The sequence below is a fragment of the Engystomops pustulosus genome, chromosome 2, assembly GCF_040894005.1.
Source record: "Engystomops pustulosus chromosome 2, aEngPut4.maternal, whole genome shotgun sequence".
In the NCBI taxonomy this organism is placed as follows: domain Eukaryota; kingdom Metazoa; phylum Chordata; class Amphibia; order Anura; family Leptodactylidae; genus Engystomops; species Engystomops pustulosus.
Window position 1 is genome coordinate 85,179,742 of NC_092412.1, and position 25,443 is coordinate 85,205,184.

Here is a 25,443-nt window from a genome sequence, read left to right on the forward strand (position 1 = left end):
GACGGTGACATCATGGGTGTTAAACAAAATCGAGACCCCGGCATAAGGCTCCACAGCCAGCGACCAAAAGGAAGGACCAGACTGCCAATCTCTCTCCGCCTCTCGCATGAGACCCAAGGTGTTTAAACGGGTCTCCTGTAAGAAAAACACATCGGCATTGAGATATCTTAGATGATCATACACAACATGCCTGGTCCTTCTAGCCCTAATACTATTCACATTGCTGGTGACCACAGTAAGATGGAAGCCTGCCATTAGAAAAAGAAGAAGAAAGAACATCCCCATCATCATAAGTCAGAGTCAGAGTTATCTTCCTGACTACCGGCTTCCATATCCCATACAGACTGAGACTCGGCATTAAGGGGTTTCCTTTTTGTGGGAGGATCCCCCCCTGGGTCGTCATCATACTCCTCCATCATGCGCTTCAATTCTCTCTCTATCTCCTCCTCTCCATCTGACTCGGACAGTACACTGTACCTATTAGTGGTCACAGTAACGTCCGCCTGACTGTACACTTTCATTTTAGAGGGTTTTTGGACAGTGGTCCATGCAGTCTCAGGTTTTCTGGTGCTCCTGTCCTTTTTCCTCTTTTTAACAGCACTATTATTATCCCCAGTGGTAGGTGCTGGTGCTGGGTCAGGAGAAGGGACAGGCACTGGCTGCTCCAATACCTCCATGTCTCCCTCAGTGTTACCTGTCCCTGGATGGTCCGGGGCAGCACCACTAATATCTGGGGTCTCTGGCACTGTGCACACTGACCCTGATAATAACGCCTCCTCCTCCTGCTCCTCCTCTGGTACATCTGCCCCTTCAATCAGGTCTTCATCGGGGAGGTCCCTACAGATATTATGCCAGGCATCAGGACAGTCCCTATGGGGGTGACCGATCTGACCACAAAGGTTGCATCTGATGGTCTTGCAGTTGGCGCTCACATGGCCCAGGTCCCCGCACAGGGTGCACTTCACTGTGGTGCAGTTACTCGCCACGTGACCTGATCTCCCACACCTAAAGCATAACCTGGGCTGACCAAAATAAAAGCACACACCCTTCTCTCTACCGATAAAGAATGAGTTGGGGAGGTGATGGGTGATGTTCTGGTTCTGATGTAATCTGACCAGGACCCTCCACCCCCCAGTCCAGATTCCATCCTCATCCCTGGTCTTGGTCATGTCTGACATGAGGGTGCAATGTCTCTTAAGCCAGGTAATGATATCCTGAGGGGGGACAGACTCGTTCCAGAACATGATGGTGACAATCGCTGTATCTAGTTTGGAGATGGGAATAAAACTAAACTTGTTCCACCCCTCAGTATCTCTATAACGGGGTTGTTGAGCCCAGAAACGGTCCAGATTAGACATCAGCTTGAAGCTAATGTCATACCCCTGTCTGTCAGGCAGATTTATCACTGCCAGGATGTCGGCTGGCTGGAAACCCATCTGGGTGCACAACATGTCCCTGACCACGTACCTCCTGTCAGGCAGATCCTCCTTAGCCCCTCTATGCCTAAATCGGACAACATTTCTCCTCTTGAAGGCCTGGCCGGTGTAATGGGGACTGGAGGAGAAAAATGGGGAACCCCGACTCCACGCATTCCCTGATGACTGACCCCTGTCCTGCTGTGGGGGATGTGTTGGCTGCGGACCATCTGTAGTAGGGGGCTGCTGACCACCCGGAATATGGGGCTCTGCTGTCTGTGGTGTGACTAGTGGGGGGAACTCCTCAGCTGTTGACTGTCCCGCACCCTCCACAACATTGGGGCTCTCTGTGTCACCAGCTGCCCTAGACTGTACCTGGGATGACTCCTCAGCTGGGACATTATCAACCACAGAAACATCAGAAATACCAACAACAGAGACATCAGAAATATCAGACATATCAGCAACATTATCATCATTACTGCAGGACTGCCGATCACAGCCCTGAATGTCCTGCTCACATGTATCCTGCACCTCACAGTCCTGCTCAGATGTATCCTGCACCTCACAGTCCTGCTCAGATACACCTTGGGGTACAGATACAGTGTTACCTGCATGCGAGAGTCCAGAGTCCTCCTGCAGTGCGCCGCCTCCTGGGACTTGTGGTGTCTCCTCCACTTCACTGCTGATATCAGGTCTGACTGCTGGGATTTGTAGTACCTCATTAGGGACTGCTGGGACTTGTAGTACCTCATTAGGGACTGCTGGGACTTGTAGTACCTTCCTTGTAGCTGCTGCAGGACTTGGCTGTTGTTGCCTCTTTTTGTAAATTTCTCCCTCCTCAAAAGGCAGTGTTGCTGGCTGCAGAATGGGTCTCACGTGGGGCTGTGGGGTCTCACACCTGGATGATGAGGCCTGGTCTCCCTCAAACCTCTGCTGGTTCCTGAAGGTCTCTCCAACTGGTCCCATCTGCTCAATAGTGGCCTCCATCTCCCGCACAGTATCAGAAAGCTGTTTGGCCAGTGAGTCCAGCTTGTTGTTCAGCAGGTTCTGCTTCCCTGGGTTCGCTGCCTTTAGCTTATATGTGCAATCAATCTGTTTTTGCAGGTACAGCTTTTGTTTTTTCAAGGCATGCATCTTTCTCACCAGTGCTGGGATCTGCCCGGCCAGCTGGAGCTCAGGTGATGGCTCTGGGGGCTGCAGTTTGCTGCTGGGGTGTTGTTCCGGCTTGCTCACTGTGATGCTTCCTCTAGGTGCACTACCACCGCTCTTCCCTTGCACCAAACTCTGTGATTTTTGCACAAAGTCCTGAGAATCCTGGAGTTTCACGGTGGATGTCACTGCTCTTGGGGCACAATCTCCTGATGGGTGACTGGGTCCCAGATGTCTTGCAGGTATCACACTGGTCGCACCTTTGGCTCTTTCCTCATGGCCGCCTTGCATCTCCTTCCCAGCCTGCATTCCCCCAGACCTGGTGCGCTCCGCTGGTAACATCACTCGCTGCTTCAGGTTCTCCTGGATTGTTTGCCTCTCAAGAGATGTCCTCCTCTGCCTGCCTGGGGTGGAGGTTGATTGTCCACCTGAGGCCTGGGACGGAGGCTGCTGCACACTCTGCATAGGATTTGTTTTTGGACTTTCCAACATTCTGCTTTTGCTCACAGGTGACCCCACACTGGCAGCTTGTTTCACCAGGGTCTTGCTTTTTGCTGCATCTTTTTCCACACAGACTTTCTTTACATGACTGCTGACACTTCTTACATTCTCAGAAACTTTGGGATTTTCTTCCCTTTCTTTAGCATGCTGGTTTGCTGGATTAGGCCTTGGAGCCTGGGCCTTGCATGGGGAGCTTCCCCACCCAGGGTGGCCCCGCCCTGGGCTAGCACCAGACATTGAGAGAGTTCAGGAGCTCAAACCACGCACAACCTCACCTCTAGGAGGCAGGATTATAGTAGTTATATTCTTGTACATAGGGGCAGTATTATAGTAGTTATATTCTCGTACATAGGGGGCAGTATTATAGTAGTTATATTCCTGTACATAGGAGGCAGTATTATAGTAGTTATATTCTTGTACATAGGAGGCAGTATTATAGTAGTTATATTCTTGTACATAGGGGGCAGTATTATAGTAGTTATATTCTTGTACATAGGGGGCTGTATCATAATAGTTATATTCTTGTACATAGGGGGCAGTATTATAGTAGTTATATTCTTGTACATAGGGGCAGTATTATAGTAGTTATATTCTCGTACATAGGGGGCAGTATTATAGTAGTTATATTCTCGTACATAGGGGGCAGTATTATAGTAGTTATATTCTTGTACATAGGAGCAGTATTATTGTAGTTATATTCTTGTACATAGGGGGCAGCATTATAGTAGTTATAGTCTTGTACATAGGGGGCAGTATTATAGTAGTTATATTCCTGTACATAGGGGGCAGTATTATAGTAGTTATAATCTTGTACATAGGGGCAGTATTATAGTAGTTATATTCTTGTACATAAGGGCAGTATTATAGTAGTTATATTCTTGTACATAGGGAGCAGTATTATAGCAGTTATATTCCTGTACATAGGGAGCAGTATTATAGTAGTTATATTCCTGTATATAGGGGGCAGTATTATAGTAGTTATATTCCTGTACATAGGGGGCAGTATTATAGTAGTTATATTCTTGTACATAGGGGCAGTATTATAGTAGTTATATTCTTGTACATAAGGGCAGTATTATAGTAGTTATATTCCTGTACACAGGGGGCAGTATTATAGTAGTTATATTCTTGTACATAGGGGGCAGTATTATAGTAGTTATATTCTTGTACATAGGGGCAGTATTATAGTAGTTACATCCTTGTACATAGGGGCAGTATTATAGTAGTTGGCTTGTATATGGGAGAAGGTATTGTAGTAGTTTTATTTTGTATATAGAAGGCAGGATTGAATGTGTTATTCTAAATGTGTTATTGTAGCATTATTCTTGTACATAGGAGGCAGAATCAATATATTATTTCTCTGAATTGTACATGTATGGCACAGGGGAAAGCTATTTAAGGCTTATCTGGTCATGTGTTTGCATAATTTACTAATCGACAGGTCACATTCTTTGCACATTAGATTCACTTACTAGCAAAAGATGTTATTGTTTTGCTTTAAGGCCATCTACCAACAATTTGTCTGTTATAACCCACCCACTTTATCTGACCACACCCACTTGTTTTGACTCCGCCCATTAAATTGGGCCACTTTTATAGTTTTTTTCCAGGGCCATTTTAAATTCCCAGTCCGCCCCTGCACTTAGGTAAGTATAAAAGTTTTATTTTCTCCATGCGCAGCCCTCAAACAGCTCTTTTGGGGACTCAAATCCACCTGACAGGTCCTCTTTAACTTTATCCGTGGCTAAAATGTCACCACCCCATAATACTTGCAAAATTGAGTTTTAGCTTTGGTCTAGACTTCTGATCTTGCCTTAATTACAGCAATTGTACCTTTGCTTCCGACATACTATGAAGGACTTCATTTTATAAGGTATTTTTAAGATGTGAATACTATTTATTACAAGACAGCCACATGGGTCTCCCTCTCTGAGCCCCATGCACTAGCATTGCAATAATACATGTGCGTTACATTGTGCTGCACTTTATATGTGAAAAATGAATATTTAAATAAAATTACCCATATATATTTGAGTATTTGAGTATAAGCCGACCCAAGTATAAGCCGAAGCCTCTAATTTTACCACAAAAACCTCGGTAAACCTATTGAATCAAGTATAGGCCGAGGGTAGGAAATGCATTGGTCACAGCCTCCCCATTATATAGCCTGCCGGTCCCTGCCCCATAGTATATAGCCAGCACCTGCCCCCCAGTATATAGCCTGCAAGCCCATATCCTCTAGTATATAGCCAGCCCCCTGTCCCAGTATATAGCCAGCCCTCTGCCCCATTATATAGCCAGCAGCGGGGGAAGCTTGAAAGGTGAGTTTTGATATATTTTTTTACTCGAGTATAAGCCGAGTTTGGGTTTTCAGCACATTTTTTGTGCTGAAAAACTAGGCTTATACTCGTGTATATATGGTAATTATTGGTGATGTTATTATATATTATTATTATTAAATATATGATATTAAATATATATATTAAATGTCCTGAGCATTGAACTGAATATTTGTATGTAACCCATTTCTTGTGTTTTAAATTCTTTATGAAGTTTTGTTCTGCTGCTGTATTTATGTACTAAGCTCCATTAATTTACTGTATCTATGAACTTGGCTTCTTCCTGGCACTGTACTTATAAATTGAGTCTGATTAAGTTCCTGTATTTATGTACTGAACTTTGTTTTGGTGCTGTATTTATGAATTAAGTTTGGTTATTGTGCTATATTTATGTACTTATGGGAAATTATTTATGATATAATCCATTTTTAACGGCAAGATATATATTTTAATTACTCTGGGGGAGAGGGGCACTTTTTAGATTCACTATGTTAGTTAAATTAACTAGAATTTTCCTCAAAATAAAAATGTAACAACTGCAGATAAAATAGACACAAATGAAATAGACGACTTTGAAAATGTTTTCACGATTCTGTTATTTAAAAAAAATGGAGTTAAATACTTGAGCTTTAAAAAGATATACAAAAAATATGGCTCATTTACCACAACAATTAGAAGTTTTATCCATAATTTAAAACAAAATTCATTTTGTCAATTCTGTACAATGTAGAATCACAATTGTGTTTAATTGCATATACAGGTATAACATATGTCAAAATTTCACAACTCTTCATTAAGACCTATGATTGAGTATATTTCACAAGAGATTTCCAACTTTAGTTTAGGCAGCCATTCTCTGTACCAGAATCACTAATGTTAAAAACAGGATTGCCTTTAAGACACAGGTAACCTTTGTTTCACCCTGACCTTTCTCTTCAGGCACTGAAGCCAGGAAACCTGTGACATCATAATGCATTCAGATAGTTTCTATGGTAACATATTGAGACATATTTTGTTTATCAAACCATTTAGAAAGGGGTCCTGAACCGTCTAACCTCTTATACACACCAGTGGATAGAATGGATAGAAGAATTTGAAGTATCATAATTACATATTTTTGTATATTTTGCAATTTGTTTTCATTCTGCACAGCCATCACCATCGTAGCATTCTGTTTATGGCCCAGTGACTAGAGTGAAAAGATGTGGCAGGGTTTCAAAAATAGCTTTCTCATGTCATTTTTGAACATTTCTATATTAGCCCCAATAATTCTTCAGCTTACTACAATAGATGTGACAGTTTGCCTTCTTCCGTTTTGCTTACTTTGCCTTTATTATTTCTTCATAACTTCAAAAACTTATAATAGAAACTATAATCAAACTCCACTGGACCATCAAAGTTACAGTAGAGAACTGATTAAAATCATGTTCAATTTAACATGCTACAAATGCCACTGTTGTGATGCAAGCGCCACAGCTGTCATTAACCTAATGAAAAATGTGTGCACTATTTCTGTTTCAGCTAAACATCATTCACTGAATCATCATCCATCCAGAAGGCTGAACATGCACACTAGAGAATACACTGCTTACAGGCTATATAGTCTAATGTGCATTTCAAATGTCTATGTGCTGAAGCAGCTTCAATGGAAAGAAACATCGCAGAGCGGAAAAGATTCTCATTGCTCATAAATTATACTAAAATCACCAAAGTAAGAGGAATAAGATTTACACTGTGTAAAATAACAAGATTGCACAATACAAGCACAAATAGAAATCCAAACTTACACTACGGAACGTGTCAAAGATTTGTGCAGGGAACATGAATGACTCTATTCCTTACTCGTGCTGTACCACATACATTCTGTGTGCTACCATTCAGGGCTTTGTCAGGTGCCTCTGGGGAAGAATTCCTTCATACATATAACATCAGTTGAATAATGGTACCACTTTTTGTACCAAATTGTCAAAACTATAAATTATATATGATTTAAATTGAGTATATTAAAGGGGTTTTCCCACAAAGACAAGTTTCTTATATGTACCCAGGATAACAAAATAACACATTCTCTACTTCAATGTTATTAACAAAAATACAGCATTTTACAGATATAATTCCAACCTGTCTCTATCAGTCCTGGAGTACACAATTTCAGTTGCCCCTAGACGCGACCCTGTAACTTCTGACTTAAGGGTCGGGCCCACATCTTGGATTCCTGTGTGAAAGCCATGGTGCTGAGTTTCTGCTTCTTTCTGCTCTGAGCCTGTAGCTCCGCTCCCTACACGGAGCTCAGACACTCACTGACATCCTGCCAGGACATTGTGAGCATAGAGGAGCTTCAAACTACAAGGAGATAAGTGATGGCAGACACATATCTGTGAGAACTGAGATGCAGCAGAGCTAAAAGTGTAAAAAAATAAAAGTCTGTCAGCCTTAGTCTGTCATGCCTTTGTGTAATAGGTATCTCATGCATCTCATCATCTCTGATCTGTTTCATCTATCCTTCTATGTGTCAGTGTGTTAGTACAATGTCAGAAGCCAGATGAAATTGCATATACACCTGTAAGCAATAAGGTCATAAAGCTGTATGCAAATGACCTGGGAGATGTCCAGTGAGTCATTATCATATTCAGCTGTCCAGCTTATTCATGAGTGGAAGGCATAGCCACACCCCCAGCCTGACAGCCTGTATAATGGTGTAATGGCTCCTCCATGTACTTCCTGGTGCTAGGGCACCGCCCCCTGCAGCCTGTGTGTGTATAGGAGAGATACAACAGCTCCAGACAGCCATGTTATAACAGAACATGTCAGATTCTAGTGTAGCTGATGTCTGTGTCTTACACATTTGTATAGAAGGGAGAGCACGTCAGCAGGTAAAGCACAGACAGTAGCAATGCTTTATTATACATTACATACAGACATGAGCAGGTGTAGGAGAGGGAAGGGGTAACAGGGGTGACATCACTGCATCTGATCCTTGTGAGCTGCTCCAAGAGGTAGTGGTTATAGCATTAGCTGCAGAGACTTGATGACAGTTGTCCTTTAAGTCCCACACATGTTTTTTATGGTTCTTTTTGAAGCATTCTATGATTCAAAGTCAGACATGGGTATAAATGTAGCTACTAAACAGCTCAACTAACTGTTTAGGATTTGCTACATGCATGCTGTACTAAAGAGACTTTTGCCCCTTTTAAGGCAACCACAAGGCCCCAAGGAAAAGGAGTTTGACACCCCTGCCTTATCTAAATACAATGGTCCACATTTATGAAAACTAGAGCAAACTGCAGTATGTACAGTTTTCCTGTGGAGTGTGCAGAGTGTGCCACATTAATCAAAACTGGCTGACTGTCTTCATTGATCAATTGTACCCTGCACTGCTCTGGCAGTGTGCTGCAATTTTTTTGTACTTTGTTCATGCTGCAGAATTGTGGCACAAACATAATTGAGATTTAAACTCTGAACAAGCGCCTTTAGGTGCATACCTTTTCTCTCCTGTAAGACACAGTGCAGCCCTGACACAATAGCAATTAGTAAGAAAATTCAGCTCATCGGCCGGGTGTGTGGATTATACAAGAGGATAGTCTCTATCATATGATCAAACAACAGAAGAAGCAAAGAAAAATGGTCAGCACTTCAACTTTTTAAAATATCTATTCAATAAAGCATGAAGCCAACATTTTAAAAAATTGGAGTGCTGACCATTTTCTTTGCTTCTACAGGCAAAGTGTTGTCTCACAAATTCTGCTTCATTGGGTACAGACCTGCACAATAACTTGTCCCAACCATGACTTGTAACTCCAAAAATTTAAAGGAAATCTACCACCAAGAATTGTAAACCAAGCACGCTTACATTCAGGTATGTGGATCCTCTGTCAGATCCCCTGTTCTTTTAGTTTTTTATGCCCTTGCTTTTACAAGACAAAGGCTTTTTATTAGAGATGAGCGAACACACTCGTCCGGGCTTGATGCTCGTTCGAGCATTAGCGTACTTGACACTGCTCGTTGCTCGGACGAATATTTCGCCAGCTCGAGAATATGGCATCTCCCGCCGTTTTGATTTTTGGCGGCCAGAAACAGAGCCAATCACAAGCCAGGAGACTCTGCACTCCACCCAGCATCACGTGGTACACTTACACGTCGATAGCAGTGGTTGGCTGGCCTGATCAGGTGACCCTGGAATAGAATAGCCCCTGCCCGCGCTGCTCGCATCATTCTCTGTCTGGATGCCGTTAGGGAGAGAGCTGCTGCTGCTGCAAGGATAGCGCTAGGGTGTTATATTAGCTTACTGTTAGGCAGGAGTGAGTCTACAAGAACCCAACAGCCCCTGTTAGGGCTAGAATATTTGTTTTTCTTTGCTTGTGGATGGACTTGCTAGTGCAGCTAGTACCATATCGTGACGAATTTGCAGGGAGACTTGCGAACGTTCTATTTAGCTCTTAGTGTCACACATATCCATCTCAAACACCTAAGTGGGACAATTTATTTGGGGTTTGATTGAATTAGGCACAGTCTGATGATTTTTTTTTTTTTTTTTAAACTTAAAGTCACAGGCACAGCACAAAATCCAGTTGTGTGCTGTCAGTGTAGGTTAGAAACTAGCCATACAAGAACCCAACAGGCCTTCTTAGGGCTACAATAGCGTTATATATTTTATTTTTTTTATGTGCTTGTGGCTGGCCTTGCTGGCAGCTAGTACCATATGGTGACGAATTTGCAGGGAGACTTGCAAATGTTCTATTTAGCTCTTAGTGACACACATATCCATCTCAAACACCTAAGTGGGACAATTTATTAGGGGTTTTATTGAATTAGGCACAGTCTGCCGATTTTTTATTTTACTTTATTTTTTTTTCAAAACTAAAAGTCATCACAGGCACAGCACAGAATCCAGTTGTGTGCTGTCAGTGTAGGTGAGACACCACCTGCTGATGAGGGAGCAGGGGAACGCCGCAGAGCTACACTCCCTAGGTTCATGTCTCAAGTTACTGGGACTCGTGGTAGAACACTGTTGAGGCCAGAACAGTGCAAAAAGGTGATGTCGTGGATTGCGGACAATGCTTCTAGCCATTTGTCCACCAGTCAGTCTTCCACGCAGTCCACCCATGTCACTGAAATCAGCACTCCTCCGCTCCTCCACCTCAGCCTCCTTCCCCCTAGTCTGCCACCTCCGAGGAAAATTTGGCATTTGAATCGGCATACTCCGAGGAACTGTTTCCTGGACCCTTCCCAGAGTCACAAACCACTTGTCCGGTTGCTGCTGAGCTCTTTCCCAATGCCCAGGTTTTCCACCAGGTTTTCCACCATCGCAGTCTGTGGGTGATGATGACATTGTTGACGTAGTGGAAGAAGTGTGTAAAGAGGTGTCGGACGATGAGGAGACACAGTTGTCAGACAGTGGTCAAGTTGTTGTCAGGGCAGGAAGTCCGAGGGGGGAGCAGACTGAGGGATCGGAGGATGATGAGGTGACAGACCCAAGCTGGGTTGATAGGCCGGGTGAACACAGTGCTTCTGAGACAGAGGCGAGTCCTTGACTAGAACAGGTTGGAAGAGGCAGTGGTGGGGCCAGACAGAGAGGCAGGGCCAGAGCTGGTGCATCAGTGCCAAATGTTTCACTTAGTGAAGCTCCCGTGGTGAGGGCTAGATTTTCAGAAGTCTGGAGGTTCTTTAAAGAAACACCGGATGACCGATGGACTGTGGTGTGCAACCTGTGCCACACCAGGATCAGCAGGGTTTCCACCACTACCAGTTTAACCACCACCAGTATGCGCAGGCATATGAATGCTAAACACCCCACTCAATGGAAGCAAGGCCGTTCACCTCCGGCCGGGCACACCACTGCTCCTTCCTCTGTGTCATCTGCTGCCTCTGCTAGTCAGCCCCTTGCCCAGGACCCCGGCCCAAACACCTCCCGTGCAAACACCACACCTTCACCTCCACGATCCTCCACAGCATCCACCAATGTTTCCATGCGCAGCGTTCAGCTGTCTATACCCCAGACGCTGGAGCGCAAGAGGAAATACGGTGCAACCCACCCACACGCCCAAGCCCTTAACGTCCACATCTCCAAATTACTCAGCCTGGAGATGCTGACCTATAGGCTGGTAGAGACCGAGGCCTTTCGCAACCTCATGGCAGTGGCCGCCCCTCGGTATTCGGTCCCCAGCTGCCACTACTTTAACCGATGTTCCGTCCCAGCCCTGCACAAGCACGTGTCAGATAACATCATCCATGCCCTGACCAACGCCATTTCTGACAAGGTCCACCCGACCACGGACACATGGACGACTGTTGCTGGGCAGTGCCACTATATATCGTTGACGGGACATTGGGTTAACTTGGTGGAGGCTGGGACCGAGTCTGACCCTGGGGCTGGTCATATACTGCCGACGCCAAGGATTGCGGGGTCTACCTCGGTCCAGGTCTCTCAGGCCTACTATGCCTCCTCCTCCTCCCACCCCTCCTCCACCTCCTCCTCCGAATTACCATCCGTGGGCATGGCGCCATCAGTTGGTAGCTCTAGGCACAGCAGCAGTGCCGACGCTAAGCGACAGCAGGCGGTGCTCAAACTGCTGAGCCTAGGCAATAAAAGGCACACCGCCCAAGAGCTATTAAGGGGTATCACGGCGCAGACTGATCTGTGGTTGGCACCGCTGAACCTGAAGCCAGGCATGGTTGTGTGTGACAACAGCCGTAACCTGGTGGTGGCTCTGCAACTCGGCAGACTGAAACTTGAGCCATGCCTGGCCCATGTATTAAATCTCATAGTTCAGCGGTTCCTCAAGACATACCCCAATCTTTCTGATTTGCTCACGAAGGTGCGCCGCATCTGTGCGCATTTCAGGAAGTCCAGCACAGATGCTGCCATTCTCAGGGCAGCGCAGCGCCACCTCCAACTGCCCGCTCACCGACTGTTGTGCGACATGGACAGTCAGGCCAGTGAGGGGAGTGAATTCTTGTGCGTTGGGACTCTGGCGCATATGGCAGATTTCATGCTAGGCTGCCTATCTCGTGACCCTCGTGTTCAAAGAATTTATTCCAGCACCGATTACTGGGTATTCACTCTTCTGGACCCATGGTACAGGCAAAATCTTTCCACTCTCATCCCTGGAGAGGAAAGGAGTGTGAGAATGCATGAATACCAGCAGTCCCTGGTGCACAAGCTGAAACAGTATTTCCCTTCTGACAGCGCTAGCGGCAGAGGGCGTACTTCTGCGGGACAAGTAGCGAGGGAGAGTAGGCGAGCAGGCAGCTTGTCCAGCACTGGCAGGGGTGCACTTTACAAGGCCTTTGCCAGTTTTATGTCACCCCAACAAGACACTGTCACCTGTCCCCAGTCTCGGCAGAGTAGGGCTGATCTTTACAGAAAGATGGTGAGGGAGTACATAGCTGACCATACCATCGTCCTAAATGATCACACAGCTCCCTACAACTACTGGGTTTCAAAGCTGGACATGTGGCACGAACTGGTTCTGTACACCTTGGAGGTTCTTGCCTGCCCTGCCGCTAGCGTGTTGTCTGAGAGTGTTTTCAGTGCAGCTGGTGGCATCATCACCGATAAGCGTTCACGCCTGTCAACTGACAGCGCTGACAGGCTGAAGCTTATCAAGATGAATAAAGCCTGGATTTCTCAGGATTTCCATTCTCCACCAGGTGAAAGAAGCTCAACCTGAATAACCGCCATAACCAAGCCAATTACTTATAAGAACATTACTACACTTGATCTAATACAAAAGGTTCTTAGAAGTGCTGTTTGTAGCCCCCGCCTGCTTTGAAAATGATAATTTTTTCAAAGTAAACGCTTCTGGCCCCCAGACCCATTTTGGGTGGGGAGGGGCCGAGAGGCAGGGGCTTGGACAGGAGAAAGCTCACCTGGCAGTGGACCGCCAGCTCCGTCCCAAGATCCAACTAACATAGTTTTAACTGCAGCACATTTAATCTACTACTACTTTACTGCCTCCATACATCTTCCCCTTATCAAACGAACTGTGTCAGGCAGAATTTTCGGGTGTTTCACCAGATACATAATGGAACTCGGCGCATCTGTCTCCGCCATGCTGGAGACCTGAAGTTGCAATCATAGCAGCGCAATATGGATGCCCCATACTGTCGCTCTTAATCATGGAACCATTTCCGAAAAAACTATTAAAAATAGAAGCGCTATGCTATTCCATTATTCCTAGATGAAATATTCAAACGGCCCCGCCTGCTTTGAAAATTATAATTTTTTCAAAGTAAACGCTTCTGGCCCCCAGGCCCATTTTGGGTGGGGAGGTGCCGAGAGACAGGGGCTTGGACAGGCGAAACTCGCCTGGCAGCGGACCGCCAGCTCCATCCCAAGATTAGGCAGCCTCCAAGGCATCCATGCATATTTCCCCTGCTGTTTCATGTCCATTTCACCTCCATTTCACCTCCACAGCGTCCACCAATGTCTCCATGCGCAACTTTCAACTGTCTATACCCCAGACGCTGGAGCGCAAGAGGAAATACAGCACATCATCCCCTTATCAAACGAGCTGTGTCAGGCAGAATTTTCAGATGTTTCACCAGATACATAATGGAACTCGGCGCATCTGTCGCCTCCATGCTGGAGACCTGAAGTTGCAATCATAGCAGCGCAATATGGATGCCCCATACTGTCGCTCTTAACCATGGAAGTCGTCTCCATGGCTGCCTCCACATGTCGTCCCCTTATCAAATGAGCTGTGTCAGGCTCATTTTTCAGGTGTTTCACCAGATAACTTATGGAACTTAGTCAATAACACAGCATGGTGGCGACATAGTGACCAAATATACCGTCAACCTTTTGTTCACATAGGAAATCATTTCAGCGCTTCTTGCTCGCCTCCTTTGGTTCCTCTCTGCCACACGTTATCCTCGCCAAAAGGAATTTTTTTAACTGGTTTGAAGCCTGAGTCCATTTAGGGTATGTCGCCATGCCACTCTCTAGCCTGCCGCTGCTGCCGCTGCCTCTGTATGCCGTCTTCTATAGTGTCAGGGTCAATTATTGGATGTTTTAGATGCTATCTAGCCTCATTCGGTCACTCTGCCATCGCCATGCTGTTGCCCATAATTTTGGCATAATGGTGCGATTAAGCAGCCTCAGAGGCATCCATGCATGCTGCCCCTGCTGTTTCCTGTCCATTTCCGTGGTGTTTCCATCATTTTCTGAGGTTTCCAGGTGTTTGGCCAAGCTTCCCTGTGCAGACCCTTGGTCCCCTTGAAAAAAGCTTGAACCCCATTGACTTCAATGGGGTTCGTTAATCAAGACGAGCACTCGGGCATCGGGAAAAGTTTGTCTCGAATAACGAGCACCCGAGCATTTTAGTGCTCCCTCATCTCTACTTTTTATGAATCCTGCAAATGAGCCTGAGGGGCTCTGACTATATACTTTATGCACTAAATTATTTAAAATATTATCAGTGCTCTCTTTATTAATTCTTATGTGTTTAGTCCTTCTGAAGTAACGGTAATACATACATCACGTCTATATGTAAAGCACACTCCTGAATTCAATACATTTGGCACCACTCCAAATTAATTTGAATACTCTATTACAAATATTTTATCATTTTAAATCAATATAAGTACCTATAAACTATCTGTAATATATTGTCTACCTCTTTCAATGCTATTCCATTTTTTCACAGTTTTAGAGGACGCCACACCTTCCGAGCGTAAGATCTCAGAATTGACATATGTCATGTTAACTGTAGTCAAACATTGCTTCTTGTCAGACCCCAGTCTGATTTACACATTCCGTTTATTGCAACAACATTATATATAACATGCCTATGAAAGTATTCCTGTATTTAAAAAAATATATGAAAAAGCAGGTCAATTCACTTTAATAATCTAAGTCTGTAAAAGCCATGTAGCTTTTAATGCTATAAAACATTTGGAAATATAATTTGATAGTTTTTTTTTTAAATTTATTTTCCTTTTTTTATCTAGTTTTGTAAATGTATTGAGCCATTAAATAAGGATTATCCTTGGTTTAACATAATTCTGGAAGTTAAATGTGGGAACATAAAATAAATATGATGTAGGCACAGACAACAACCCTTTTTAAGTGTAAGCTCTAATATCCCTATATAAATTTTGATGGTGTAATGAATCACTAAATTTGCCATGAAACAAATTTGTGAAAATGATGTTGTATAAATTTTACACATTAGTATTCTATTGTGTCAATCTTTTACTCGGCACCTTGTTTTTTAGGAAAGACCGTACAGTACAGGTAGCATAGTGGACATATATGGGTTTTAACCCATAGCCAGCAAGTTTACAGCTTAAGGCTCAGCCCCATTTTTTGTATTCTGTCATGCGTCGCTTTATATGGCTATAACTTTTGAACACTATTACTTATCAAAACGATTCTTTTTTAAAATGTCTACATAGTTTGCATGGCTTACAAATTACATCAAATATCGATTTTCCGTACTTTCAGAATCTACGATTTTGGGGATAAATACTGTTTTGAATGAAATTGTAAATATTTAGCATTAAAACAACCCTACATAATCAACCCATTTTCAAATCTGCGCCCCTCAAACTGTCACAAACAGCTTTTAGGAAGATTGTTAACCCCTTGTGGTCTTCATTGTAATTGAATCAAAAGGGACGTGAAATATAGAATGGACTGATTTTGTCGGTTATACGTTCATTTAGACCTAAAATTTACACATTTGCAAAAGATAAAAAGAGAAAAACCATCTTACAATTTGTTATGCAATTTCTCCCGAGTAGAGAGACAACCCACATATGGCCGTGACTTGTTTTATAGACGCACAGCGAGGCGGAGGAGGGAAGGAGCACCCTGCAGGTGCCACGATTTTAGTTTTCCCTTTGGCCCCTTTTGTAGGCTACAAAATTTTAGCTTCTTCGTTATTGGGGCCATGTGATGGCATTTTTGCGGGAAGAGATGGTTTTTCCAGTGTTACCATTTTGGGGTTTGTAACCCCCTATTGTTGAAAATTTATTAACTTTTATTTAAAGTCAGGAGTAGAAAAGCATCAATTCTGTACTGTATCTTTTACTGTTCACCGTATAGCCTAATAATCGTATTGTTACATGTAATTTGATACAGATAACTATACTTGGTGTCAAAATGATAATTTCCAAAATACGTCACTCAGGGACACCAAGTTGCGGAATACAGGATACAAGATACTTGTATAGGTTATCAGTCACGTATCCATGTCAGTCATTTTTTCATTGAGAATATGTTCTGGTGATGGCCGGGAGGTTTCCATCTTTCCCGTAGCTCTTCATATGTCCTTATCCACCTTTTGTGTCTCCTCCTTGTGCTCTCATGTACTAGACACAAGAGTTTCAATAGTGAGAGGCGTCCAGCTGGCCTAGCTGTCGTTGACTCATTGTACCAGCCTCTCCGTTCCAGTCATATATAGTCATAGTAGAGGTGTGTCTTGTAGTGTTGGACGTTCTGTGTCCCTATATATGGTGTTTCTATATATTTAGGCTTGATGCAATGTACAGGAGCTCATCCTAATGTGGATATAGATTGTGCATGTCATCAGCACGTGTATGGCTATCAATTTAACTCCTCATGGTCTAATAATAATGAATATTGTAATATAGAATTATTTAACAGATACCATACACGAATATTTTTTCTTATGTTTTACTAAATTTGCCAAATAACAACCTAATGTGGGGAAAAATCTATCATTTTTGCATCACTGTCTTCCAAGTGGCAGAAGATTTTTACTTTTTTGGCCACAGAGCTGGTTGATGGCTTGTTTGTTGCGTGACATGTTGTACTTTGCAACAGTATCACTATCAACAATAGTCCCGCATCTTTTTCAATAGTAAATATTTTTCCTTATATTAAAGAGGTCCATTCACACCCTCAATTATATGGAGATTAGCATACCATTCTGAGGGGATGCTACACAGATTCACAGGCACCTTGAATTTTCCTTCTAAGGAAAAGCGTGAGCATCATGCGAATGGAGTGTAAGCATAAACGTGACGCGCATGACGTGACGCATAAGTTAAACGTGATGCAAATGCTGCATAAGTGTAAACGTGATACAAACGCTGCATAAGTGTAAATGTGAACACAAATGCTGCATATGCGTACATGTGCCGTAAACGCCACGTAAGCCTAAACATGAGGCAAGTGCTGTGACGCAACAACAGTAAAAGTGCAACCCTGACACGAATGAAGCATAAGCGTAAACACCATGCAAATTCCACGCCATGCCACATTCATGTAAAGACGGCGCAAACGCCAATTAAACGCGCCAATGCCATGTAGCATGAACACAGCACCAAAGCTGCTTAAGCGTACACACGCCGCAAACACTACATAAGCGTAAACCCAACACAAACTATATGTATGCACAAACACGCCGCAAACCCCACATAAGTGGAAACGCAATGCAAACAGCACATATGCCATGTAAACATCAACGCAAGCCACATTTAAATGTCATGTTTGCATAAATGTTATGTAGATAGTTTTACATTGCGTTTTATGTTTGCATTTGCTTTCACAACTCATTTGTGATGTAAACGGAATATACACGCAATGTGAGCGCATTTTCGATACATTGTGGTTATGAAAATGCAATGTCATCAGAATATTAGTGGAATGTGTGAAAACAGCCTTTAGATGAACATATAAAAAAAAAATCACATTTCAATATTTATAATTGCTTCTTAATTGCCACTAAGTATGATAAGATTAGCATAACACACCCCTCCAGCTCCTCCTTTCTGACCAAACACAGATCACAATGGTCAGAAACTGGAAATGATATCTCCGCAACCGCGGGGACTAGAAGGAAAATTCAAAGTGCCCCTGAATCTGTGTAACATCCCCTACAGAATGTGAATCATACAAATGTGTAATGTGGTGAAATGTCCTCTTTATGAAATGTCCTCAAAAGGACACATATAATTTATAGATAAAAAGTAGATGGATCACATTATAAGAGACCAGGTAATAAGGTAGTACTTATAAGACTACAAAGGTTGAACATATAATGGTGATAACACATGGACAAAGATATTATCAAATGTGAAGACTCTACGGCAACACACACTAAAATTCTTGAGTACATTTGGAGCACATAAAGGTCGTCATTTTATCCGGACTTGAAGATTCTTGTCTTCCCTACAGTCTTTGAAAGTTTTTGAAATTATATAATTGGAACAGAACCAGAATCAGTACATATGCATTGTTTGAGGACATTTTATAGGTTACTAAAAACTAAATGCATGATCCAAAAATCAAGCTTGCTGCATAGATAGAATACTAGAACTGAGATCATTGTAGTTAAAATGGGACCTGCTGTGCAAGGGTGCCTGTGCTGCTTAGTGTTTACTTATCCCTAATGCTTTTAAAAGACAACCAATAAAGCAAAGAAGTTGCTGTAACATTTTGCTAAAAACATGTGATACTTTGCATAGACAAGAGGCAGTTTGCTTAGTTAAACAAGATTGAAAACAGTGTGTGATAATTTGCATGGAACAAACATATTTCAGCTGGCTTAAAACAATTGGTACTTTGCATAAAACAGCATAGAACAGCACATTCTGTTCAGCAAGTTCACATGTTCATCAAGTTCAACCAAGGAAGGGAAGGGATTGGATTGGATGAAGCAAGCGATTCAAGGGAAATAATTCTATATTATTACTTAACTATCAATGTTATTTAAAAGTAAAAAAGGCATCTAGATCCTTCTTGAAGCTCTCTGCTGTCCCTGCTGTGATCAGCGCCTGAGGCAGGCTATTCCACAGATTGACAATTCTCACAGTAAAGAAGCCCTGTCAACACTGATGATTAAACCTTCTTTTCTCCAGATGCAGACAGTGCCCCTTGTCTTTTAATTTCATTTAATTTAACCTGGAACAGATTTCCATACCCCTTATCATTTTTTTGGCTCATCATTGTACCCTCTCCATCCTTTTTATGGACAGGTGCCCAGAACTGGACAGCATATTCCAGGTAAATCCAAACCAATGCCTTGTACAGTGGTAATATTAAAGCGTGTAACACAACTTCAGTGTCAGACACTGAATGATAATTGTATCACGGACACTTTATAAATACATGTGCACGCAGCATGCACAGAAAAGAATGTGCATAGACAGCTTTAATAACTGTGGGCCATAGCAATGGCATTGGGAGAGACGCCACCAAACACAGATGTATTTTGACCAAAGTGCTTGCATTAAGTAAGTAGTAATGTGTGTTTTGCCTTGTTGATGGGAAAAAAACAAGTTACTTATTACTAGAACAATGTGTTTTGGTCAAAATACATTTGCATGTGGTGATGAGTTGGACTGAGGATTAATACATGAGATGTACCTCCTTGTACCAATCTAAAGGCTCTGTGCCTGATTGTACTATTATACACGCGCTACTTGGGGCATTACCCCAATTACCCCAATAATGGAACAAGTAGGAAGCATTACCTGGCAGCTACTTAATCTGCGAATAACAGTTTGCTAATGTAATGTGGCATTGTCATTTGTCATTTAAAAATGGAAAGCTTCTGATTGGGTCATTAAGGTTTCTTTAGTTGTCTGCGGATAAAGCTGATGAAGCTTTTTATTTACTGAGCCTTCTGAATAAGCCCTGCTAGAAAGCAAACTCATCTCTAGAGGATATGTGCTTTAGCATAAGGCTAAGCTCTTGGTTTGTGTAGTCTTGCTAAATGTGTTCTTTAGAGCGGCTTGGAAACCTATTGATTTGAATGTTATTTTATGTAAAACCATAAATAAAATATTTTGATACCTTGATTAGCTGGAAATAACAAACTAAGCTCTGTTTATCTGCACGACTATACAATGATCACATCAGATAAGACTATGTAGTTACAATACTTTACCATATAGAGTAATGTCTAATGTTTAGTGAACTACTGGAAAGTCAATGGCCGAATGTGCTTTAAAAATAAAAACACATTTTTCTAAACAAATTATGCTAACAGATCTTATGATTACTCCTGGCTTTACATTTTTGAGTTGTTATAAAATGTCACAGTTATTGTTCTTCAAAATATAATTAGACATTTATTGCAAACATTTTAACTCGTTAAGGATGTAGCCTGTTTGTACGTTAAGACTCAGCCCAATTTCTGTGGTAATAACTTTTCAACACCTTAACATATCGCTGTGATTTTGAAACTGTTAGTAGTATCATTTAGTGTTTTTTGAGGGGGGGGGGGAATTCAATAATTTAGGGAAAAAAAATTTAAAATTACAATTTTCAAAGTTTCTAATGTTCTACTTTTTGGACAAAAAGGTCATACCACATACCACCTTTTGCCATTGGTCTTCTTCAAAACGCTGGCCAAAATGTAATGTAAATGATGCAGAGTAAAAATTGTGTTATCTCAAAAATGTCAATTTAGTGCCAAATATATTCGCAGAGCCTGTGATGTACCAGTACAATTGAAACCCCCGAAAAGTGACACCATTTTAGAAACTACACCCCTCATAGAATTTATCTGGGGTTGTGGTGAGCATTTTAACCCCCAACATGCTGGCCAAAATGTTATCCAAAGTAAATGGTGCAGAGTAAAAATTGTTTTTTTTCGCTAATATGCCATCTTAGTACCAAATATATAGGGCCCAACTCATGCCTCTTTAGACAAACACCCCAAAAATCATTCTGCGGGTTGTCTTGAGTACAACAATACCCCATATGTGCCAATAATCTATGGGTTGGGCAGACGATAGGGCTCTGAATCGAATTAGCCCCTAAAATGCTGGCTCAAATGTAATACAAAGTGAATGGGGCAGCGTAGAAATTGCATTGTTTTCTCAAATGTGCCATTGCAGTTAGAAATGTATTCAGCCTAACTCATACCACTGTGGTATGGTAATACTTTATATGTGGCAATAATCTATACACATTGGACGCATTTATGCATTGTATTATGGCACATGTGGCCATATGTTTTTAAATGTTTTTATGTTAGTGCTATTATATTTCAATAAAGTAAGGAGTCATTTGAATATACATTTGAAGTTTATTCTTTTTTGGCCAGTCTTTATGCACATCCCCGCTGTTTAGCTCATGTTATACATTGTATATAGGGATGTGAGGCTAGTTAGTCCATAGTATCTACAAGATGGAGATACAGCATCATGGCATCATGAAGCATATGTAGATGCTCTTAGGGAACAGTACAGTAGAAACCACTGAAAACTGACCCTATTTTAGAAACTACACCCCTCCATGAATTAATCTAGGAGTGTAGTGAGCATTTGGTGTATAGTGCAAAATACAGTGACAGTGCATAGTGCAAAATATCCATTATGCCATCTTGTGCCCAGCTCCTCCCACGGGAGACAAAAACCCCAAAAATCATGATGCAGGTTCTCCCAGGTACGGCAATACACCATATGTGGCAATAATCTACAGGCTAGGTACACGGCAGAGCTCAGCAGTGAAGGTGCGGCATTATGTATAAGATGTGTGAGAGTGCATCAGGGTAAATCGTTCAGGGTAAAATTATACATCCAGGGAGGAAGTCCTTCCCTTCATATACCTTGAACTTATAAGTGTACACAGTTTATACATCTTCATGCCATACCTTGTCCTCTTACTGGGCAGGTATTGGCGGAATGCAAGTCTCCCTTTGAAGAGACTCGTCAATCGATATGTGCCTCTCGGATGTATACACCTCCATAAATTTGGCACTCTAATAGTCTAATATGGGCCTGACCTTATATAATGTATTGTATCTTAAGTCATCTCTGGGTGGGAACTATGCATTGTCGGCATAATGCAAAAACTTAAGGATGGCTTCAAAGTGCATCCTACTCATTGCCAAGCGGAACATTGGGGTGTGGTGTAACAGTCCCTGATAGCAGGCTTTTTTACCAGTCCCATACGAAGTACTATGCATCAATATTTCTCAATCTCTGCTGCTCTCACAGGGGTCCACCAATTAGGTTCTCAGTAAAAAAAAACTTGAAAAAGGTCCACTGGTCCGAGCCCTGCTATGTCACTGTGTATCCCAGGACTGGCCATAAAATCAGGGACCTGCGGGGCATAATTACTGGGGGTCATCCAAGTCCCAGGTACTTCAGCAGATGTCCCAAGCACTTCACCACAAGCACCAGGCACATCAGCACTAGCCCGAAGGTGCCTTCTCTGGGGTTCCTTGGGGTCACTTTGTGAGGACAAGGTTGACAAATAAAATCTGTCCCCACTAACAGACTCTGTATTGGAGGCAATATAACTATATGCCTCCAATGCCATGCACGGTTAACGAGCCATGATTTTCCCTGACCTGACAAAGGGAAAATGCCAATGGAGGGTAAGATACACAACCTCCTCTCGACTCCAACTCCTCCACACGACGACTACTGCTCAACAGAACTACTCCTCCTCCACACGACTAATCCTTCACAGAATTACAGAACTACTACTACTTAAAAGTGGGGTTGTGGCGGTGGGAGTGTAATAGTGTGTTTTGGGGAAGAGTAATTTGGACAGATCTCTAGCACTCCTCTCTCTAACACTACCAAACACAAAATGGCAATGTTGGAGAGTGTTGGGCTAGTAAGATCTGCCCCCCCCCCCAGCAACATAGATTGCTGTCATTGGCCAGTCTGTATCAACTGGCCAATGGCAGCGATCAACATCACAGGACCAATCAGATCGATCCTGTGATGTCATCAGGGGTGGTGTCCCATGACGATCCTGGAACAGTTCTCCAGATGTGTCAGGGTGGCGGACAAAATGCAGGAAGCGTTCGCGTCCGATATATCTGAGTTCAGTGACTTAACGATCAGCGTCCGGAGTGGAGCGGGAAGGGGTCAATCTTGAGTGTTTTTTGTCTTCTTTTTTTCACTGTGGTCAAATATGAGAGGTTGTTGATAGTCTAAATTGCAGATTAAAAATTGTGGACTACATGTAAATATTAAATAAACTACTGTATACATCCAACCCTTTGAATGGATACAGCTGCAACCATATGTATTCAATGTCAAAATAATATTACGTAGTCTGTTGCACTCTACTAGCCTTGTCTCCTTTTTGTCAATTCCAATTATCTGTTTGTTCCTGTCATCTTTTGACATCTGCACCCATAGCTGTATAGCGTAATGTAGAAAACATGGAGCATTAAAAGTCATTAAAAGTATTTTCATTTTATTCCATAGATGTTAAAAAAATCTGCCCATTGCAAACACAAATTAGCAGCTTCTCGGTACCTATGTGTTTCAGCAAGCGAACCATATTCATGGTCTGTATGGTAATCTATGTATTGCCTTCAATTGATTCTTCCTTTACTTTATCATAAAATCAATGAATTATGCAATTATACAATTCGACCTACAAATTATGTTACCTTACAGTTTCTCAGAAAAGCTGTGAGCAGAGCAGAGTCACACATGGAAGCCAAATATTTATTCATTCAGAGTTAAAGATACCTACTGAGTAATAGTAAATCCAAATGCATCACATCTGTTCAGACTCCAACTCCATACTCTGCCCATAAAGTACTGCTGAAGATGCGCTGCTGACTGTAATTTTTTACTTAGTTTGCATTCTCTCCTGCACTAGTCTGAACTAGTCTTTTTTCCACTCCTGGCTTTTTTAATTGTTTCTCCTTTTGACTTTGTTCTGGGCTACAGACAGATAAGCTGCTGATAAGTTGGCTGAGATGGACAGCTGCCTCCTCCAATCACTTTCTGGACCATTTTTGCATTCATAAACAAAAACACAGAGAAAAATTTTAGTACACTTGGTCCAGCAGTAGTTTTGGCTGACAAATTTAATTCATCAAATTAACTTTTCACAACACTTGGAAAAGAAAGAGGACATTGCAAACTCTTGTCTTTTGTACTATGTAATTTGTATTTGCTACATATAATATATATTGATTTTTGAGTCAAAGCTCACAAAACCTATCATCGAAGAAATTGAAGTTTCATTTTCTCTATTACAAGTTGTTCTTTGAATCAGTCTACTCAAAAGAATGCTTTTCCTTTTTTCCTTGCACATTTCTTCGATACGTGATATATCTGTAAGTCACACGTCGGCTGCGAGTGATTGGAGAGGGCTACGGGTTCAGCTCTCTTCATAGGTGGTAAGTTTTTGCTGCACATTGCAGCAAACACTTACCGGTAACACCCACGTTTGGTGCTATCCAGCTGACCTGCCACCTTTTATGGAACAAGAGAACTGCTTAAGGGACCCCATATCCCCTAGTCTATGTGAGAATGCAATGGCATCTATACTCATCATGCTTTTTGCAACCACTGCCTAGCTGGGTTTCTGCACCAAGCCTGCTGTCCATGTGCAAATCTAGTTTACCTTACTACTAGTATGTAAAAAAAAACATGTGTGTAAATGCCTGTGCTAATACTTTTATTACAAATACCGTATATACTCAAGTATAATCCAACCCGGGTATAGGAACCTTATTTTACCCCCAAAAAACTAGAAAGCCTAGGGCGGAAAATGTATTGGCCCCAGCATCCCCCAGTAATGAAATGCCCAGTTCCCTCCTTAATGAAGTGCAGCCTTCTCACATAAATAAAATGCCCAGCAGCCTCCCCTCACTAATGAAATGCCCCATGCAGCCCCTCTAACTAATAAAATTGTCCATGTAGCCTCCCCTCACTAATGAAATGCCCCGTGCAGCATCTCCTTACTAATAAAATGTCTAGCAGCCTTCCCTCACTAATGAAATGCCCCATGCAGCCCCCTCGCTAATGAAAAGTCCCATTCAGCCTCCCCCCACTAATAAATGCCCCATGCAGTCTCCCATCACTAATGAAATGCCCCATTCTCTCTTTCCCACTAATGAAAAGTCCCATTCAGCCTTCCCTCACTAATGAAATGCCCCATGCAGTCCCCCTCCCTAATAAAATGACTCCTGCAGCCTCTCCTAACTAATGAATTACCACATGCAGCCTCCCCCACTAATGAAATGCCCATGCACCCTCCCCTTACTAATAAAATTCCCCATGAAGCCCCTTTATAAAAAAAAAACTTAAAGACTTGCCATCCGGCTCTCCTTTTCTCAATGCTTTTCATGGGA